Raw genomic sequence first — 20,930 nt, forward strand, 5'->3', positions numbered from 1 at the left:
TGCAAGAACAGTAATTTTTATTCCTCGTAGTTTGTGTAGGTTTGTATCTGGAGGGAAAAAATCTACGATTCTGAGGAGTACATGTCACTTGAATTTTTGACTTACCGCCTTGTCAGGTTAAATTACAAAATCATTACACTTTTAGTTTATTTGATGGAGTAAAACACATTCTATTTAGTGTAATGATTTTGTAGTTTTTTGAGTTACCTGTCAGGTTGAGTTACAAATCAGCACTCTTCTATTTAAGCTATATTACATACACAAGTATCCAATGATAACCGTAGAGAAAATTACAATGAAAAAAAAAAAAAACAAACAAACAAACTATGAGCGAAACTTAAATCTAAACTCAACGTAGGAGTGTTCATCTATCTATTGATGGGTTCTATCTTCAATAAACATTCTCTTAATCATTTGCAACTCCATGAGCACATCTTTGAATTCCATTCGGTCACCTACCGACTCTGCAGAACATGCAACTCCAATTCTAAACATGGAAATCAAGTATTCTCGCATTTCATATACTGTATTGTATCTTTGATTTTCAAAATCATTGATAGCTTCATTATGTTCTTCTACGCATAAGTGCGGATCCAAAATTTCCATCAGTCGCCCATTCAAAGCCATTTTGGAAAAATGATGAAGGCTTAAACCATCCTGGAATATTGCATCAGTTGGCCTTTTTCCTGTTAACATTTCCAACAAAAGTATTCCGTAGCTGTACGCATCTCCTTGTGTAGAGACCTCAGTACCCATACCATACTCTGCAATCCAATATATATTATCTAGTCAAGTATTAAAATAATATATATATATACATAGAACTTGAAAATTTTCAACATAAATGAAATTCATACCTGGAGGGATATATCCAATGGATCCTTTTACAAGTACTGAATTGGTTTCAATTTTACCGGAATTGCTTGCATTTATAGCGAGAATCTTAGCTAAGCCAAAGTCACCCACATGAGCTATCATTTCGTTGTCAAGAAGAACATTGCTTGGCTTTAGATCACAATGAATAATTTGTGTTTGACAATGATTATGAAGATAATCCATTGCACAAGCAATGTCGATTGCAATGTTAAGTCTCTGGCCAAGGTTCAAGTGTCTCGATTGAGGCCTCTCATCTGAATTTGGATGCAACCAATTTTCTAGACTCCCATTACGCATGAACTCAAAAACTAAAGCTTTGAAATCATTACCACTGAAGTCCATACTTGAGCATGCAGTTATGATTTTGAGTAGATTTCGATGCCGGGCTTTTCTTAAAGCTTTACACTCAGTAATGAAACTCTTGGAAGCTCCTCATACGTTAAGGTTGAGTACCTTCACTGCAACAAGTGTCTCATCTAGATGAAGAACCCCTTTATACACAGACCCAAAATTTCCCATACCAATCAAGTTGGCTGAAGAAAATCCATCTGTTGCTTTATGGAGTCCATTGTAAGAAATCCTTTTAAAAAAGTCACCCAAGAAAAATGTGGAAGAAGATTTCTTTCTTGGCTTTCTCATCCAATAAATAACAAGAAAAGATGCCCCCACAATTGACAATACAAATATTATCATACCAATTGTCACCTTCAGAGCAAGAGATGTTCTTCTTTGCTTGGATTTCTTGATGGGACATGCAGGTAATTGAAGTTCTGGGATGCCCCCACAAAGTTTAATATTCCCAGAAAATATAAATTCACTTGCATTTTGAAAGACACCCTTTATTGGTACCTCACCCTCAAAATTATTGAAAGACAGATTTAAATTTTTTAAAAAGACTAGGTCTTCTAGATCTTTAGGAATTTTTCCAGATAAGTTATTACGCGAAAGATCTAAATCTTGAAGATTTTTCAGAGAGCTAAAAGATGAGGGGATGGGTCCTTGAAAGAAATTGCCAGACAAAGAAAGTTGTTGTAAGCTCAAACAACCACCAAGTGTGCTAGGAATTTCTTGATACATATTGTTCTCAGAAACATCTAGCACTTCAAGATTTTTCAAGTTACCCACTTCCAAAGGTAGGGACCCAGTCAAAGAATTATCAGCTAAGAGGAGAAACAGTAACTGCGACGATAAACCAAGAATGGTTCCATTAAGGTTATTTTTTGAAAGATCCAAAGCCTGTAAAAGACGATAATTCTTAAAATCTGGAATGATGCTTCCTACTAAGAAATTGTTTGATAAATTGAGAAAAAATACATTAGTGTTGTTCCCTAGGGAGTTAGGAATATATCCTGACAATCTATTTCCACTTAAATCCAATATTTGCAACTTTTGGAGCAACCCAATGCCCTTGGGAATGCTACCGGTGAGAAAGTTATTCCCCAAATCTAGTATAATTAAGTTAGTGAGGTTTCCAATTTTAGAAGGAATGCTTCCGAATATTTGATTTTGTGTTAGATCTAGTGAAGTGAGTTGATTGGACAGATGGGTTATAAAATTCGGTAGCTTACCTCCAAAATGATTTCCACCGATAAACAACGATTGTAGCTTAGTGCAGTTGGTCAAGGAATTTAGAAAATTCAAATCATTTTCTTTCCCACTTCCTAAATAATTGGATTCCAAACTTAGATACTCAAGGCCATTTAGGTTTCCTATCTCAATTGGAACTTTTCCAGAAAAATTGTTTTCACCAATCTGAAACCTCTGAAGTTGCGAAGCATTGAACAATGATATAGGAATGGATCCAAAAAAATTATTTTTTGCAAAGAAAAATAATTTAAGATTGGGAAGATTGAGGCCTATCTCAAGTGGAAGATTGCCAGTTAGTTGGTTATCTGGTACAGAAAAAATTGCTATAGATGAGAGATTATAAAGAGAGGGAGGAATGGTACCAGAAAAAAAATTTGGACCAAGACCAAGAGCAATTAGATTTTTAAGTTGACCTAGGGAATCTGGAATACTTCCTTGTAGAGAATTTAATGCTAGAGAAAGATACATGATTGATGAAAGATTCCCAAATGAAGTTGGGATCCCTCCTGATAGATTGTTGTTATTAAGAGCCAATAAACTGAGCTTTGACAGAGACCCAATCTCAGTCGGTAGATTCCCGACAAATTTGTTGTAAATTAGAAAGAGTTCTTTGAGGTTTGAGCATTGCGACAGATTAACTGGAATTTCCCCTCCGAAGGAATTGTGGCCCATTCTGAATATTTCAAGTCTGAACAAGCGGCCGACTTCTTGGGGAATTGCACCTTGGAAGCTGTTGTTGTTGAGATTTATAGTATGTAGGAAAGAGAGGTTTCCAATATAGGGAGACAGGTAGCCTACCAACCCTCGTGTTTGTAGGTCCAATGTTACCACCCTTTGATATCGACGACTGCATACAATACCTGTCCACTCACAGAAATGGAGAGAATCATTCCATGAGCTCATAATTTGATGAGGATCATGAATGAGATCCTTGAAGGCAAGCAAGGCGAGTCGATCAGTTTCATTCCCTAAGGTGCTAGATTTGGCCAATCCTATTGGTAAACTAATGCACAAGAAAATGAGGGAATGTAGAAGAAAGAAATGAAGTACACTCATCATGGCCAACAATGTAATTAAGCTCTCCAGTGAGTGGTTTGCGTGGTTATCTTTGTGAGTGAACTATATATAGAAAAAAGAGGTGAATAGTGAGGCTAGCAAGGATTACGCTGAAGTAACACTTATGGACGGTTATCAAAATGCCACGTAAGGCCATAGAAAACCTACGTAAATATGGCATTGATAACACTTTCGTGCATCACTTGATGTGATGTTATTGGGAATGGTTTGAATTTTTTTTTTCACATTCTGTCTGCCCACACATTAATAATTAATTTAACATTAAAATAAATATATTTTTACAAGGTTGAAATAATTAAAAATATATATACGTCAAGGATGAACAAAGATTTGTTGTCTTGAATGTTATGTGCTTAGCCGATAAACCAATGGTAACCGTCTCATGTATTGAAAAAACAAATAAAAGCTAAGCACTTACACCACTAAAAAATTTCCTCCTGTAATTTTCTCTTCACCACTTATAACCCTTGTTTTTTTAATACATGTCAAGTCATATACACCATTGGTTCATCAACTTAGCACATAAAATTCAAAATAACAAATCTCTATTACTCAAGGGTGATCAAAAATGTGGTCCAACGTGACATTGACTTACCCATATACCCATCTAGATAATTTTTAATGACTACTAAGACACACAATAAATAAATATTGGCCAAAAATCAAGGTCATAACAATAAAATTGTCAAAAATTTTAAAATGCAAAGTTATATTTATTTATTGAAAAACATTAAAAATAACAGATAACTTTAACCCTTAGGGGGTAGCTCAATGGCAATCTTGAATCCAATAAATGGTGAGAGTCCGTAGGTTATGAGTTTGATACCAAGTATGAAAAGTATTTCCTTTGGACCACATGCGAGGGCACACCCTCACTTACCCAGTACATGTGATGTGCGGGCCTTGCATATGCTTGGGGTAGGGACCCATGTACCTTGGCTCCGACCCTGGTTCTTTCAGTCCCCCTAGTCAAACTCGAACATAAGTTCAAACACCATCATCATAAATAAATAAAATTTCTAACACGACTTGGTGTATTTTTTTAATTGATGGGTCAAGTTTGTTATGACTCCACAAGTTGGTTCAAAAGATATCTTAAGGCCAAAACAACCTGAATTTCAGGATTGAGTCAACTTTGATTCACGACGCAACTTAAAAAGCTCTAAAACATAAGATTATGAGTTTATTTAAACTAACCAACAAAAACATATTTTGAAGGGTTGAGGTTCTCCATCAAATTGACAGTGGAGATGCTAAGAATTCTCAAGAAAAATAAATTGAAAACAAATTAAGAAGATTTTATTTTCTTTGTCGTATATCAACCGTTTGTTTGCTAGAGATCTAGCCTCACTCGTAGATTGAAGGTTAAAATGTCTACATTGAAATTATTATATTTTTCTTTACTATTTTAATAATTATTGATTTTTATACTAATATGTGATTTTTACCATCTTCACCATTAAATTACAAATAATATAAAAATAATAATGATGCAAATGAGAACACATTGATTTGATATTTTTATTACTTAAGAAATCATAATTCAGACTCCTAATTGCCATCTTTTTATTTTATATTTTGAATAGTACGTGCAAACCATTTGAACAGTCTTGAGCTAAAATGCCGTAGTTGATTGGGATAAGATTAGACATCACTTTCATGCATCACTTGATGTGATGTTTTTTGCAATGGTTTGAGTTTTTTTTCTAACGTTGGGTCCGCCCACACATTAATAATTAATTTAATATGAAAATAAATATATTTTTATAAGATTAAAATAATTTAAAAAAAATATATACGTCAAGGATGAACAAAGATTTGTTGTCTTGAATGTTATGTGCTTAGCGGATGATCCAATGGTAACCGTCTCATGTATTGAAAAAACAAATAAAAGCTAAGCACTACAGTGTTAAAATTTCCTCCAGTAATTTTCTCTTCACCAACCTATAGCCCTTGTTTTTTCAATACATGTCAAGTCATATTCACCATTGGTTCATTAATTTAGCACATAAAATTTAAAACAACAAATCTCTATTCCTCAAGGGTGATCAAAAATATGGTCCAACGTGACATTGACATACCTATATGCCCATCAAGATAATTTTTAATGACTACTAATTAATGACTACTAAGGCACAAAATAAATAAATATTAGCCAAAAATCAAGATCATGACAATAAACTTGTCAAATATTTAAAAATGCAAAGTTTTATTTATTTATTGAAAAACATTAAAAATAACAGATAACTTTAACCCTGAAGGGCTAGCTCAATCGCAATCTTGGATCCAATAAACGGTGAGAGTCCATAGGTTGTGAGTTTGATACTAAGTATGAACAGTATTTCCTTTGGACCACATGCGAGGGCACACCCTCACTTACCCAGTGCGTGTGATGTGCGAGCCTTGCATGTGCTTGGGGTAGGGACCCATATACCTTCGCTCTAGTCCTGGTTCTTTCGGTCCCCCTAGTCAGACTCGAACATAAGTTCAGACACCACCATCATAAATAAAATAAAATTTCTAACACAACTTGGTGTAATTTTTAATTGATTGGGTCAAGTTTGTTATGACTCCGCAAGTTGGTTCAAAAAATATTTTAGGGCCAAAACAACCTGAAATTCATTTGGATTGAGTCAACCTTGATTCAAGAGGCAACTCAAAAAGTTCTAAAACATAAGATTATGAGTTCTCCATTAAATTGACTGTGGAGGTGCTAAAAATTCTCAAGAAAAATAAATTGACAACAAATTAAGAAGATTTTATTTTCTTTGTCGTATATCAACCGTTTGTTTGCTAGAGATCTAGCCTCAATCGTAGATTGAAAGTAAAAATGTCTACATTGAAATTATAATATTTTTCTTTACTACTTTAATTATTATTAATTTTTTATATTAATATGTGACTTTTACTATCTTCACCATTAAAATACAAAAATATAAAAAAATAATGATGCAAATGAGAACACATTGATTTGATATTTTTATCACTTAAGAAATCATAATATTCAGACTCATAATTGTCATCTTTTTATTTTATTTTTTGAATAGTACGTGCAAACCATTTGAACAAGTCTTGAGCTAAAATGCCATAGTTGATTGGGATAAGATTAGACATCACTTTCATGCATCACGTGATGTGATGTTATTGGGAATAGTTAGAGTTTTTTTTTTTTTTTTTTTTTTTTTCACGTTGTGCTTGCCCACACATTAGTAATTAATTTAACATTAAAATAAATATATTTTTATAAGATTAAAATAATAATAATAAAAATATGCGAAGGATGGACAAAGATTTGTTGTCTTGAATTTTATGTGCTAAGCCGATGAACCAATGGTAACCACCTCATGTATTAAAAAAACTAATGAAAGCTAAGTAGTTAAACCGTTCAAAAATTTTCTCCCGTAATATTCTCTTCACTAACCAATAACCCTTGTTTTTTCAATATACATCAAGTCATGTATATCATTGGTTCATCAACTTAGCACACAAAATTCAAAAAACCAAATCTCTATTCCTCAAGGGTGATCATAAATGTGTTCCAACGTGACAAGACATACCTATATACCCATTCAGATAATTTTTAATGACTACCAAGGCACAAAATAAATAAATATTGGCAAAAAATCAAGGTCATGACAATAAACTTGTCAAATATTTTAAAATGCAAAGTTATATTTATTTATTTTTTGAAAAACATTAAAAATAACAGAGAACTTTAACCCAGAGGGGGTAGCTCAATGGCAATCTTGGATCCAATAACTGGTGAGAGTTCGTAGGTTGTAAGTTTGATACCAAGTATAAAGAGTATTTCCTTTGGACCACATGCAAGGGTACACCCTCTCTTACCTAGTGTGTGTGATGTGTGGGCCTTGCATGTGCTTGGGGTACGGAACCTTATACCTTGGCTCCAGCCGTTGTTCTTTCGGTCCCCCTAGTTAAACTCGGACATAAGTTCGGACACCCCTATCATAAATAAATAAAAAAAATTAAAATTAAATTTCTAACACGACTTGGTGTATTTTTTAATAGATTGGGCTAAGTTTGTTATGATTCTGCAAGTTGGTTCAAAAAATATTTTAGGGCTAAAACAACTTGAAATTCATTTGGATGGAGTCAACCTTGTTTCACGACGCAACTCAACAAGTTCTAAAACATAAGATTATGATTTTCTTTAAAGTAACCAACAAAAACATATTTTGAAGGGTTGAGGTTCTCCATCAAATTAACGGTGGAGGTTCTAAGAATTCTCAAGAAAAATAAATTAAAAACAAATTAAGAAGATTTTTTTTTTTGTCGTATATCAACCGTTTGTTTGCTGGAGATCTAGCTTCAATTGTAGATTTAAAGTTAAAATGTCTATATTGAAATTGTTTTATTATCAATCACATTACACCATGTATTTATGGTCTAGATAATGTTGAGAGTGTTGGAATTTAAAGGGTTGATATAAAACCCTGAGTTTTATTCGTATCTCGAGAAAAAATAAATAGTAGAATTTTGAAAAAATCCTGAAAATGGGACTTAGGAGTAAAACTTTAATATGTTTATGATAATTTATAATGGAATCTGACCTCACCATTAAATTCAAAATGATTGAAAAACATACTTTAACCTATAAGCACGCTCAAATGCGAGTCCGAACAGAAAGTTACAAAATCCTCAATTATCGAGTCGGATCAGGCTAAAATAATGACTCTTTGCTATAGAAAGAATTATTACCATTGGGTTCGTAATAAAAAATTATTGAACATGGACTACTTACTTATCATTTTTGAAAACCAGAAAGTCGAATTATCGTCAAAAATGAAAACGACGTCAATTTTAGGGTCTTATTGGGCCAAAAATGTAAAATTTTGTTTGAAACAAAATTTGTAGAAATTGACTATACTATTAGATCAAAAATGAAAATTTATACAAAATAGAGTATTCACTCGTTACTTTTGGAGCCCGGATGGTTAAGTTATCATCGAACGAAACAATAGGTAAAATATCGAAATTATCCCAAAATTTTATATAATAAATTTTTTAAATTGTTTTAACTATTCATCTTTATTTTGACCAACCCAAAAACAGCTAATAAATTTTTTTTTTAAATTATTTTTTTTCAAATTTTCATACTCAAATCTATCGCGAACGTACGATCCTTGACTTACGTCGTAGAAAGGAAAAAGGTTCGTAGCCTCAACATCTATAAAACCCACCCAACTTTTTTTCATTTCATCTTTTTTTTCACCTCGTATCATCAAAAATCAGTCATATATGTATACCGGGGTTTCGTAACTTTGACCTCAAATTTTGCCTATTTCGGGATCTAATTGTCCTCCACCGTAGAAGGGAGAAAAGACGACAGCATCAGATCTTTGAAACCACCGGACCAGATTCAAAAATTAGCAGCCTCAAAATTTAGTCTGTCTCGATTTCCACGCACACACTTCGATTCTATCGTACAGAGATAGTAAGGAACTCTTTATTTCTATTAGTAATCATATATTGTGAAAATTGCATTTAAGATTTTAACGAAAACCTGTAATGTATTTTTAAAAATATAGAATTCTTTTTGTTATTTCAAATTCATGTCAGAACTTGCATATTTGTTATGTTTAATTGTATTTTATAAAAAATTATACGTGGGTAGAATATTTCACTGAGTTTTGTGTTGGCCAGTTGGGTTCTGTGCACTGCTCGGACCCCACGTTGATATAAGTTCTATAATTTTTCAGGTTTATTGATAAAAAAAATGAAGTGTAAGGTTTGAAAAATGATTTAGTATTCAATGAACTCATATTGAGTTGATAAATATCAGAAAGTGAATATCTTGTCCGACAAATTAAAAACTGCGAAAATTGGAAAAAAGGGAAAAAGAAGATAAAACGGTAAAATGTAAGAATCACACCCGAGGGGTGATGTCTGCATTTTACATTGTAATGTTGTATGTAGGTTGGTGAAAAGATATTCAGAGAAAATGATTGTTGCATGTTTATTTAAATTATGTTGGCGTAGAGGCTCCAAGTTCTGTTATTTATTTTAAGTCGGGTAGCCACAGTTGCATGGTAGAAAATTGGATATCTATTCAACCTTGTATTGTTAATTCTTTTTTTTATTTTTAAATGAAAATAATATATATATCTAACTATTTTGTGAGCTATTAAAGAGTCTGTGAATGCTTGAAGGGATAGTGCATCATATCATCTGGAGTAGTATACTATCATTGGATGTACGTTAAGGACAACCAAACCTATACGTGGTATGAGACACATATGAGAGTGGAGTCACAAGTGTAATCCGGGTTTATTTCTCTCTATCTTTACCAGTGAACTTGTAATGTAAAGGTAGTCGTATACAAATGGATTGCATATTTGGGAATCACATGCACACCTAATAGGCATAGACAAAGATGATTAATCAGTGATCACTAACAATTTATAATAGCCGAACGTTCTGACACATCAAAAGGAGATCCATTGCTTACGGTCGTGTCAAACGAGCAACCTAAGCCAGATAAATGATCCCGCAAGTGTGGTAAATAGCGGCCAACCACAAAATCAGTCGTAAAATGGTCCCGTAAGTATGAAAACAAATTAAGAAGATTTTTTTTTTGCTGTATATCAACCGTTTGTTTGCTGGAGATCTAGCTTCAATTGTAGATTTAAAGTTAAAATGTCTATATTGAAATTGTTTTATTGTCAATCACATTATACCATGTATTTATGGTCTAGATAAAGTTGAAAGTGTTGGAATTTAGAGGGTTAATATAAAACCCTGAGTTTTTATTCGTATCTCGAGAAAAAATAAATAGTAGAATTTTGAGATAATCTTGAAAGTGGGACTTAGGAGTAAAATTTTAATATGTTTCTGATAATTTGTAATGGAATCTGACCTCACCATTGAATTCAAAATAATCAAAAAACATACTTTAGCCTATAAGCACGCTCAAATGCGAGTCCGAATAGAAAGTTGCAAAATCCTCGATTATCGAGTCGGACAGGCAAAAATAATGAATCTTTATTATAGAAAGAATTGTTAAGATTTGATCATACAATTGAGTTCGTAATGAAAAATTATTGAACATGGACTACTTACTTATCATTTTTGGAGACCCAAAAGTCAAATTATCGTTAAAAATGAAAACGACGTCAATTTTAGGGTCTTATTGGGTCAAAAATGTAAAATTTTGTTAGAAACAAAATTTTTACAAATTAATTATACCATTAGATCCAAAATAAAAATTTATACAAAATAGAGTATTCACTCGTTACTTTTGGAGCCTAGACGGTTAAGTTATCGTTGAACGAAACAATAGACAAAATATTGAAATTATCCCAAAATGTTATATAAATAAATTTTTTACTATTCATCTTTATTTTGAACAACCCAAAATCGACCAAAGAATTTTTTTTTTTAATTAATTTTTTTCAAATTTTAAACTCAGATCCATCGCGAACGGACAGTCGTTGACTTACGTCGTAGAAAGGAAAAAAGTCCGCAGCCTCACCATCTACAAAACTCACCCAACTTCTTTTCATTTCATCTTCTTTTTCACCTCGTATCATAAAAAATCAGTCATATATATATATGGGTTTCGTAACATCGACTTCAGATTTTGCCTGTTTTGGGATCAAATTATCCTCCACCGTAGAAGGGAGAAAAGACGACGGTATCGAGATTTTTGAAATCATCGGACCAGATTAAAAAATTAGTAGTCTCGAAGTTTGGTCTGTCTCGATTTCCATGTCAATCGTATCGATTTCCGCGCACACACTTCGATTCTATCGTACAGAGATAGTAAGGAACTCTTTATTTCTATCAGTAATCATAGATTGTGAAAATTGCATTTAAGATTTTAACGAAAAACTTTAATGCATTTTTAAAATATAGAATTCTTTTTGCTATTTCAAATTCATGTCAGAACTTACATATTTGTTATGTTTAATTGTATTTTATAACAAATTATACGTGGGTAGAATATTTCACCGAGTTTTGTGTTGGCCAGTTGGGTTCTGTGCACTACTCGGACCCCACGCGGATATAAGTTCTATAATTTTTCAGGTTAATTGATAAAAAAATGAACTTTAAGGTTTAAAAAATGATTTAGTATTCAATGAACTTTATAGGTCGAATGTTACCACCCTTTGATATCGACGACTGCATACAATACCTGTCCATTCGTAGAAATGGAGAGAATCATTCCACGAGCTCATAATTTGGTGAGGATCATGAATGAGATCCTTGAAGGCAAGCAAGGTGAGTTCATCAGTTTCATTCCCTAAGGTGCTAGATTTGGCCAATCCTATTGGTAAACCAATGCACAAGAAAATGAGGGAAGGTAGAAGAAAGAAATGAAGTACGTTCATCCGTGAGTGGTTTGCGAGGTTATCTTTGTGAGTGAACTATATATATATATAATATATATATATTATATTATATATATATATATATATATTAAAATAAAAAAAAGAGGTGAATAGCGAGCTAGCAGTGATAACACTGAAGTAACATTAAAATGTTCATTGTGGGGTTACATTTCTGACGTAGATAGAGTGTCAGAATCATAGATGAATTTCATCGAGATTCGAATCGGAAGTGGATCATCTGTAGTAACTTTTCCTGTAGAGCCACTGCTACACTTATGGACGGTTATCAAAATGCCATGTAAGCACATAGAAAACTTACACTGCTGACATTTGTTGAAAATTGGAGATTTAGTGACTGTCCATTTTCAACGGCTTGGATCATGTTAAAAAACAGTTTTTTTCAAATTCTTTTTGAAAATCAGATCTAAACCATTGATACAATTGGGCTCTAGTGTTTTGTGTCCCCGTGATATTACAATCTCTTAACTGTAGACATAGTGCTACAGAGGCATTACAGGAAAAGTTGCTGCAGAGCATCCACTTCCCTCCACGTTGTGATTAATTTTTGAGATACTATTCCAATGTATTCAAATTGGTACGAGTCTCTTGACCTCATTCTTCTCAAATAGACTAATAGAAAATGATTTCAGAATCCTTTAATTTTTTTTTTTCCAAAACTAGTCATAATGGTGATGGAAATGATGATGATGATGATAACAACTATGTTGATGATTATGGCATTGAGATCATTTTGATGAGAACATTTAGGTCATTCTTCATTAGTCTTCAAGAGAATACGAAGGTCAAGGAGGATATGCAATCGATTTCAATAATAGAAGGATGTATCTAAAATATTGTGTTTTTGTTAACTTGTGCCCGAGGGGCACACGTTAAAGTGCAATAAATACACTTTGGAAATAAGCATATGAGGGTATTTTAATATTAAAAAAAAAATTAATAATATTTTCGGCACAAAATACAAATTTCTCAAGTGTATTTATTACACTTTAAAGGCACACGTTAACAAGACTTCAAATATTAATGAAAATCACATATCAACAGTCAAAGATATAACATTAATTCCAAAATTGATGGGGTCAAGGGTCATTTAAAGACATGGGTTTCACCAAAGTTTTAGCCTCAATCTTGGGCTAAGACACCGTATGATTCAAATAGACTAAAAGACTAGAACTTTTGTTCACATCACTTGGACTACTGGCTCATTTTGTTGTTATAGTCATAGTCATCAAATTGAGTTCTAGGCTCTAGCTCGTTGACTTTTTTGTGAGCTTTCTTCGCCGATTGTATCACTAGTATTTGTTCTAAAGTATCGCCCCAAACGAGGGGTTATTTATTCTCTTTTGTTGCATAGGCACACATGGTGTCCCACGTTTGGTGAAATTTTCATCAATTTGCTTCCCCTCTTTTTAAAGCTTCGCTATGACTAAGGTCCCTATTTTCTACATGACTTAAGGTGATGAACACCCAACCTCTAAAGGTAGATGCCTTTCCTATCATTCTCATTATGTCCTACTTCCCATATGAATGCACGCGGCTTGGTACGTGGTTGGTGTGGTAAGGGCACAGAACCACACATTTTTTTTCTTGTGAAAAAGATCCATGACTTTGTTCTTTTACCATGTCAGTTGCGTACCAGAATCGCGTGCATTCATCATTATCAATTTCAAATTATGTTTTTATTATCAGGTTGAACAGTCAAGAGACTCATACCCCATGTTACAGGTATGACTCAATATCAGAGGCGTGGGAGTGGGGTTTCGACCCTGAAATATTCACCAAAGTCCGGAGGGGGCACTTTTCATGTGAAGTGGATGGTTTTCAAGTCTTGCGTCCAATTCCAAGTTGATTGCGATAGGGCTAGACTTCTGTCCACACCACTTGGACAATTCATTGTGTAGAGAATAATGAACAATTTTGAAATATCATTTTTTAATGATATGTTTGAGTGACTCCTACTCTATGTTTTAGAATTTTCTGTCGTCCAAGATCGGTTAGATTGACTCACTTAATGAATTTCAAGTTGTTTTGGGTTTGAGTGATTCGTACTCTATGTTTTAGAATATTCTATCATCCAAGATTGACTGGTCAACTCAATTAATGAATTTCAAGTTGTTTTGTCCCACAAAATCATTTGAACCAATTTTTCGAGCCAACTCGGAGTACTTGCCAATTTTTAAAAAAAAAGAAAAAGTAATATAATTTGAAAAAGATAAATGACAATGAAAATTTGACACCTTGTTCCATCGAATTTTATGAAATTTTATAGTTTTGGACCGTCGAATATGAGTATTTTCCACGTTGTGTATGCCAACACATTACTAATTAATTTGACATTAAAATAAATATATTTTTACAAGGTCAAATACCTTTTGATTATGAAATCACCCAAATAATTTAAAAAAAAAAAACGATGTCAAGGGTAAACAAAGATTTGTTGTCTCGAATTTTATGTGCTAAGCCCATGAACCAATGGTAGCCACTACATGTATTAAAAATAAAACAAATAAAATCCGAGCACTTCAACAATTCAGAAATTTCCTCTCATAAATTTCTCTTCAGTAATCAATAACCTTTGTTTTTTCTATACACGTCAAGTCATATATGCCATTGGTTCATCAACTTAGCAAATAAAATTCAAAACAACATATCTCTATTTTTCAATGGTGACAAAAAATGTGTTCCAACATGTCATGACATGCCTATATGCCCATCAAGATAATTTTTAATAGCTACCAAGGCACAAAATAAATAAATATTGGCCAAAAATCAAGGTCATGACAATAATAGTTGTTAAATATTTTTAAATAATTATTAATATTTTAGCATGCAAAGTTATATTTATTTATTTTTTGAAAAACATTAAAAATAACAGAGAACTTTAACCCTCGGGGGGTAGCTCAATGGAAATTTTGGATCAGTAAGCGGTGAGAGTGCATGGGTTGTGAGTTCGATACCAAGTATGAGCTCTTGGAATGGTTCTGTCTATTTACGCTAATAAAAAAATTTGGTGGCCTTAGCCTTGGCCCAAATTTAATGGAAAAAAAAAAAGAACCGCCTCTCTTCTCCTCTCTCTCTCTCTTCTCTTTGTTGATCTCTGTTCTTTCGCTCTCTCACTTTCTTCTATCGTCATCTTGTTTTCTTACAGATTGAGGAATCGAAAGCTTCAATCGATTAATCAAATCGTTGATCGTCTACCTTGATGCAGAGTCATCCTCAAATTGAAGAACGTAAGCTCAAATCCTTTAGATTTTCTTTTCAGTCAAATATTTTCGAAGCTCAAACTGTTGATCTGTTCAAAACCCCTAAGAAATGAAGCTTGCTCTCATCAACCCCACCGAACAAACCACTCCAGGTCTCAAAACCCTAAGAACTGCGTCTAATCGTTGATCTCAAAAACCCTAAGTTGCTTTGGTTGAAAACCATAAGAACTGAGCTCTCAGGTTAGTTTTTTTTCCAATATTTTTTAGGCTTCTTATTTGTTCCGTAATTTGTTATTTTGTTTCTATTTTATCTCCCATATTTTAGATTTATGTCATTTTGTTGAGTGTCAAAGATTCAACTTGATTTGAATTGGATTCATCAATTTAACTAGAAAATTGGATTTGATATGTGGATCTTCTCTGCTCTTGGAATCATTACATGTTAGTTTATTTCTAGGAAAATCTTTTGCATTGTAGAAAACCTTACCAATCAATTAAGTTAGGTTATCAACATCTCAGTCAGTTTTTCTTATATTAATTTAGGTTATGGCTTTCAAATTTGTTCACATTTTTGTTGGTGACTTAGTTCAGTGATAGAATTGAATGAAGGAACATGATTCATTCAATTTATTTGTAATTTTTTGATTATGAGGTTGTATTATTTTCAACTCATCTATTTTTTATATTTTAATTATCAATTTTTTTTATCTTGGATTATTTATGTGCTCGTTGGAGATAAGGTAGAATTTTTTGAGTCATGTTGTGTAGTGTGTTCTACTAAACCAATTTGAACAACAATTAATGATAAAGAATGAAACCGAGAGACCATAATTGCTTAATAGTGGGTTTTTCCCTAATCTTTATAGGGTTGGATTTGGTTTGATACTCTGATGTCATCGGGTTTAGGTAACACTAATTAGTGTTGGCTGTTGAGTAGTTGGAAAGATTTGTTTCTTTGCCGACATCCTCTGTTAACCAGGTATCAGATAATGAATGCTTTTGGAAACAATTACCCTAGTTTCTGGACTGATCATGATGGGCAAGGAGCGCCTTATAAGTTATGACTAAGTTTTAAAATCTTGTCTCAAAGCAATGTCTTGGTCAAGAGAAATACGAAAACTATTTTAGACTGAGACATTATAAATGTTTTGGGGTCAATGTTTAGTTTTGGTGTTGGCCGCCGAAAAATGAAATGTAAAGGTCGAACAGTAATAAACTGTAAAAATGATTATATCAACTTATTCATATAAAGAGATATTTTTTTCAAATCTACTATAACCTCTTTCTTTATAAAACTGACTCTGCTGTGTTTGAATACGAAGCACTGGATGAAGTTTCTTAATTCCAATGTTTTGTATAAAACATAGATACTTTTAATTAATTTATTACCTCTACCCAATATTAAAGTAGAATAAGTGCCTGATAATTCATAACAATTCTATAATATTTGGGATTTGTGTAATAAGTTCACTTCATTTTCTAATAATATATGTGGGTGTTTCCTAAATAAAATTACTTTTAGTTCAAGCAAAAAAGATGCATTAATTCTACTGCTACTAGTTTTACATTAAACACTTAGATTGGGTATGTTTCACCATGCTTTGTTTGGAACTTGAATTTGCAGTTTGTAGGGACCATCACACTCTACTCCATAAGTGAATTAGAAGTTCATGTTCACGGTTGCCAAAAGACATATAAGGGTAAGTAGGATGGGAAACTCTCAAAACTCCTACTCCCTTGTCTATCTTACCTTAGTTTCAAATTCAAAGCTCGTGTTATGTACTTAGCTTTAAAATCTTAAAAGATTCTAGTATGGCCTTTTGCATGGTAAGAAGGCATGTCCGTTGCATGCATTTCATGTGCTTAATTGCCACTATCATCTTTTCATGTTCAGTGCTTTGAAATTTTTGTCCTATTATTTGGTTTATTATGTTCTGTTTCTGTTTGTCAAAACTTGCCTTATCTTAAGTGAGTAAATGATAAGTGATGGTGATTCAAATTAGACATGGGTCTCTCAGGTCTTCATTGTGCATAGGGAATGCTTTTGCATATATTTCCTTTTTCTGATTAATAATTTCGTTCTTTGGTACTGATGAGAGAAGGGGCATTGATTTAACATCCTACAGATGGTGTGACATAAAAAAATGTTAGTATTACTGGAATTTATGGATTGACATTACTAGACACCCTGAACATAGTTTCTGGAAATTTATGGACTCTTTAAACTTGTATGACTATAGATGATTGATTTCTACCCTACATTGTGAGGATAGCATGTACTGCATAGCTGCTGAGTTTCTGAGAAGGAATTCACATATTAAGAAGATCTCATACAGATAGCCACTCTATTTTTGGTACTGTACTTCTGTTAGTAGTTAATTGGTAAAATTGTTACTTATTAAGTCTAATTAACATTCTATTTATCTAGTAATGGATCAAACATAGAGTGATTGTGTGTAACACATGAGATATGGTAAATTTAGGTTCATACGGTTATGTAGGTGTACCATGATAAACCAAATAACTACACATTTTTTTTTGATAAATAAATAACTACACATTTGAAACACAACACATAGGCATACATTGAACTGTTGTACAGATTATTGAAAATTTTCTTTTATCTGAATGGGGGATATCTTAGAAGTCGAATGTGGTATGGGAGTTTTGTAGGAACTTTGTGATTCTATTTGTTTTTCCAACAATAAATAAATCTAGTTAGGCAAACTGCCTCTACCCAAAGGACCATTCTATTCTTGCATTTATTGCTCGTAACAATCATTAATTATCTTCAATCCCAGTTATCGTTGATAGTTATTCAAGCTAGTATGGTTATATATGAGGCATTTTATAATACGTATGTCTTTGTTTGCAATACAGGCAGTAAGAGTGGCAATATTGGTGGCATTGGGTACCCTTGTTCTAGTTACTAGAGCAAGAAAAACCAGGTCCAACTCTTTAACATGCTGAATTTATTTTTTCTATATTTATCTTTTGTTTGTTATGATGAGCCTTGACAAGGTCACAACACACAGATGGCCATTGGCGTTTAACCTGTTTGATCTGATCTGATTCATTTACAGGACAGTTAATCTCATATAGAGCATTCTAGTTTTAAGGCTATCAGAGTAGCATTGTAGGATTTGGGGCATTTCAGTTTAGATTAGTTAGATTGTTTTAGAGGAAAAAACACTATATTCAAAGTTATCAATTTTTCTCTATCTTACCCATTTCTCTCTTTGAGACTCTTTAATGGTCATTTAAATCATGAAAGAAGACAAAATAAAATGTTAGCTAGCTAAAGAAACACTGTTTTCTTTTACTACAATCTACCCCTTCTTAATTTATTGAAGGTTAATAGACATTGTGAATCAGTTTATTTTTGTGATGGGTGCACTCATTGACAGTACTACTTCTGCAAACTTATCCTTCAATTTGTTTTATTTGCAGACAACAGTGTCACAAAGTAGCCTTTTCGACCATTTGATTAACATTTGGGAATTTAATCCGGGGCCCGTTCCAGGAACTTGTGACTTTTATTTCTAGGTGGATTGTAAGTTTCAGTCATCACTTTATCGCCTGGTATTATTTACTTTAATTTGTTAACAATTCTCATTATTTTCACATTGAACTCTTTTCCTCTCATTATTGATCATGATTGACGTTATGGTCTTTAAGAAGGTATAGCTTACATTATTAATGATACGATATGTTTTGAAGTTTGAACATACATTGATAGTAAAAGAATGTGGCTTTTACATGTTTAGAGTTTCTTGTGATAACTGATTCCTTGTATACGATTCTAGTGGGACTGAATGTGATCTAAAATCTGAACTCAAAAGAACATTGGATATTTTTCTTTAGAGCTGGAAGTTATGGTTTCACCATAAAGTCTCAAGCATTACTACTCTAGTCTCATGACTCTCGACGAAGAGAAGAGCACGCCATCTCTCTTGAAATCCTTTCTTTCTCAATCACCCCAATTCTAGAGGAAGATGAAAATACGAAACTGAGCATTTGACCCCTCCATCCAGTGCATTCTAAAATTCAGCTTGAGTGCTGGTTTCTGGCAAAAACTACGTAAAAAAGGCTTAAGTTTCACCTGCTACAGGTTTGATTCTTAAAAAATTAAACTATTAAGTATGGGATTTTAGAAGATAGCATAATAAAAGGATTGTGGTATTATAAGGGCTTTTTTTTGTAACATTAACTAAGGATTGGGGGAGTTTTAGGTCTTCCAAAATGACCTTACTTCCGTTACCCTTCTTAGGTGCATTGCTGAGTTAGATGGTATTTTGATGGTCAAATCCAATCTTTATTTATCTTGCAAAAAACATAATGTTATGCAGGCAAGGTGTATGATAAAGTGGCTATGTAATTACACTAATAAGAAACAATCATCATCATTTCTTTCATCCATGTGTGTATCATTTTCCAGCAACACTAGCAAAAAATGTCATTGACCACCCAATGATACTTCATGTTTTGTTGGCTGTATCTGTTTCTCCCCCATGTTCTTCTCAAAATCCATGTGGTTGAAGCAAATAGCACCTCATTTACACTCTATATTTGCTCACTTTTAAATTCACCACAATTTTGAAGCAGGCAGCCCCTTCTAAGTTTGATCCGCACAATTGAGGATTTTGTATTTTGTGTCTATAAGACAATACAAAGGTCAAGGAGGACATGCAATCAATTTTAATAATAGAAGGATGTATCTCAAATATTGTGTTTTTGTTAACTTGTGCCCAAAGGGCACACGTTAAAGTGCAATAAATACACATTGGAAATAAGCATATGAGGGTATTTTGATAAAAAAGATTTTTAGCGATATTTTCGGCACAAAATATAAATTTTTTAAGTGTAATTATTACACTTTAAAGGCACACGTTAACAAGACTTCAAATATTAATAAAAATCAAATATCAAAAGTCAAAGACATAACATTAATTCCAAGATTGATAGGGTCAAGGGTCATTTAAAGACATGGGTTTCACCAAAATTTTAGCCTCAATCATGGGCTAAGACACCGTATGATTCAAATAGACTAAAAGACTAGAACTTTTGTTCACATCACTTGGACTACTGGCTCATTTTGTGGTTATAGTCATAGTCATCAAATTGAGTTGTGGGCTCTAGCTCGTTGACTCTTTTGTGAGCTTTCTTCACCGATTGTATCGTTGGTATTTGTTCTAAAGTATCACCCCAAACGAGGGGTTGTTTATTCTCTTTTGTTGCATAGGCACACATGGTGTCCCACGTTTTGTGAAATTTTACATTAATTTGCTTTCCCTCTTTTTAAAGTTTCTCTCTGACTAAGGTCCTTATTTTCTACATGACTTAAGGTGATGAACACTCAAGCTCTAAAGGTAGAGATGCATTTCCTGTCATTCTCATTATGTCCTACTTCTCGTATGAATGCACGCGGCTTGGTATGTGGCTGACATGGTAAGGGCACAGAATCACACATTTTTTTTCCTGTGAAAAAGGTCCATGGTTTTGTTCTTTTACCATGTCAGCTGCGTACCACAATCGCGTGCATTTATCATTATTAAGTTTCAAATTATATTTTTATTATCAGGTTGAAAAGTCAAGAGACTCGTACCCCATGTTATAGGCCTTGAGAACTTGTTTAACTCCATTTCAGTTTGAATGCTGATTTTGTAACAACCTCACAGGATAATTAAAAAACTCACTGACGTTACAGGTGCAAGAATTGAGAGGAACATATTTTTATTCTCATAATTTGTGCAGTTTGTTGCAGTTATGTATCCCGAGGGAAAAAATCTACAATTCTTGTTGAGTACCCATCATTTGA

General features: G+C 33.1%; 1 long non-coding RNA gene and 1 pseudogene across 3 annotated transcripts; one reads left to right on the forward strand and one right to left on the reverse strand.

Annotated features, from left to right (window-relative positions):
• Positions 1-363: 363 nt before the first annotated feature.
• Positions 364-3,519, reverse strand: LOC147382054 (putative receptor-like protein kinase At3g47110 pseudogene; annotated as a pseudogene). Its single transcript, XR_015174160.1, has 2 exons — positions 858-3,519; positions 364-764 (listed from the first exon to the last, which is right to left on the reverse strand). The product of XR_015174160.1 is annotated as a putative receptor-like protein kinase At3g47110 pseudogene (transcript).
• Positions 3,520-14,911: 11,392 nt separating this feature from the next.
• On the forward strand, positions 14,912-18,878 carry LOC147382055 (uncharacterized). Of its 2 annotated transcripts, XR_015174162.1 has the most exons (5): positions 14,912-15,139; positions 15,220-15,352; positions 16,737-16,812; positions 17,993-18,060; positions 18,563-18,878. It is a non-coding gene; the product is annotated as an uncharacterized LOC147382055 (long non-coding RNA). The 2 variants fall into 2 exon arrangements; XR_015174161.1 differs by having other exon boundaries at positions 14,921-15,352.
• The last annotated feature ends 2,052 nt before the right edge of the window (positions 18,879-20,930 follow it).

The sequence above is a fragment of the Akebia trifoliata genome, unplaced genomic scaffold (genome assembly GCF_017979445.1).
Source record: "Akebia trifoliata isolate Shusen 1 unplaced genomic scaffold, ASM1797944v1 Contig00072, whole genome shotgun sequence".
NCBI classification, from domain to species: Eukaryota; Viridiplantae; Streptophyta; class Magnoliopsida; order Ranunculales; family Lardizabalaceae; genus Akebia; species Akebia trifoliata.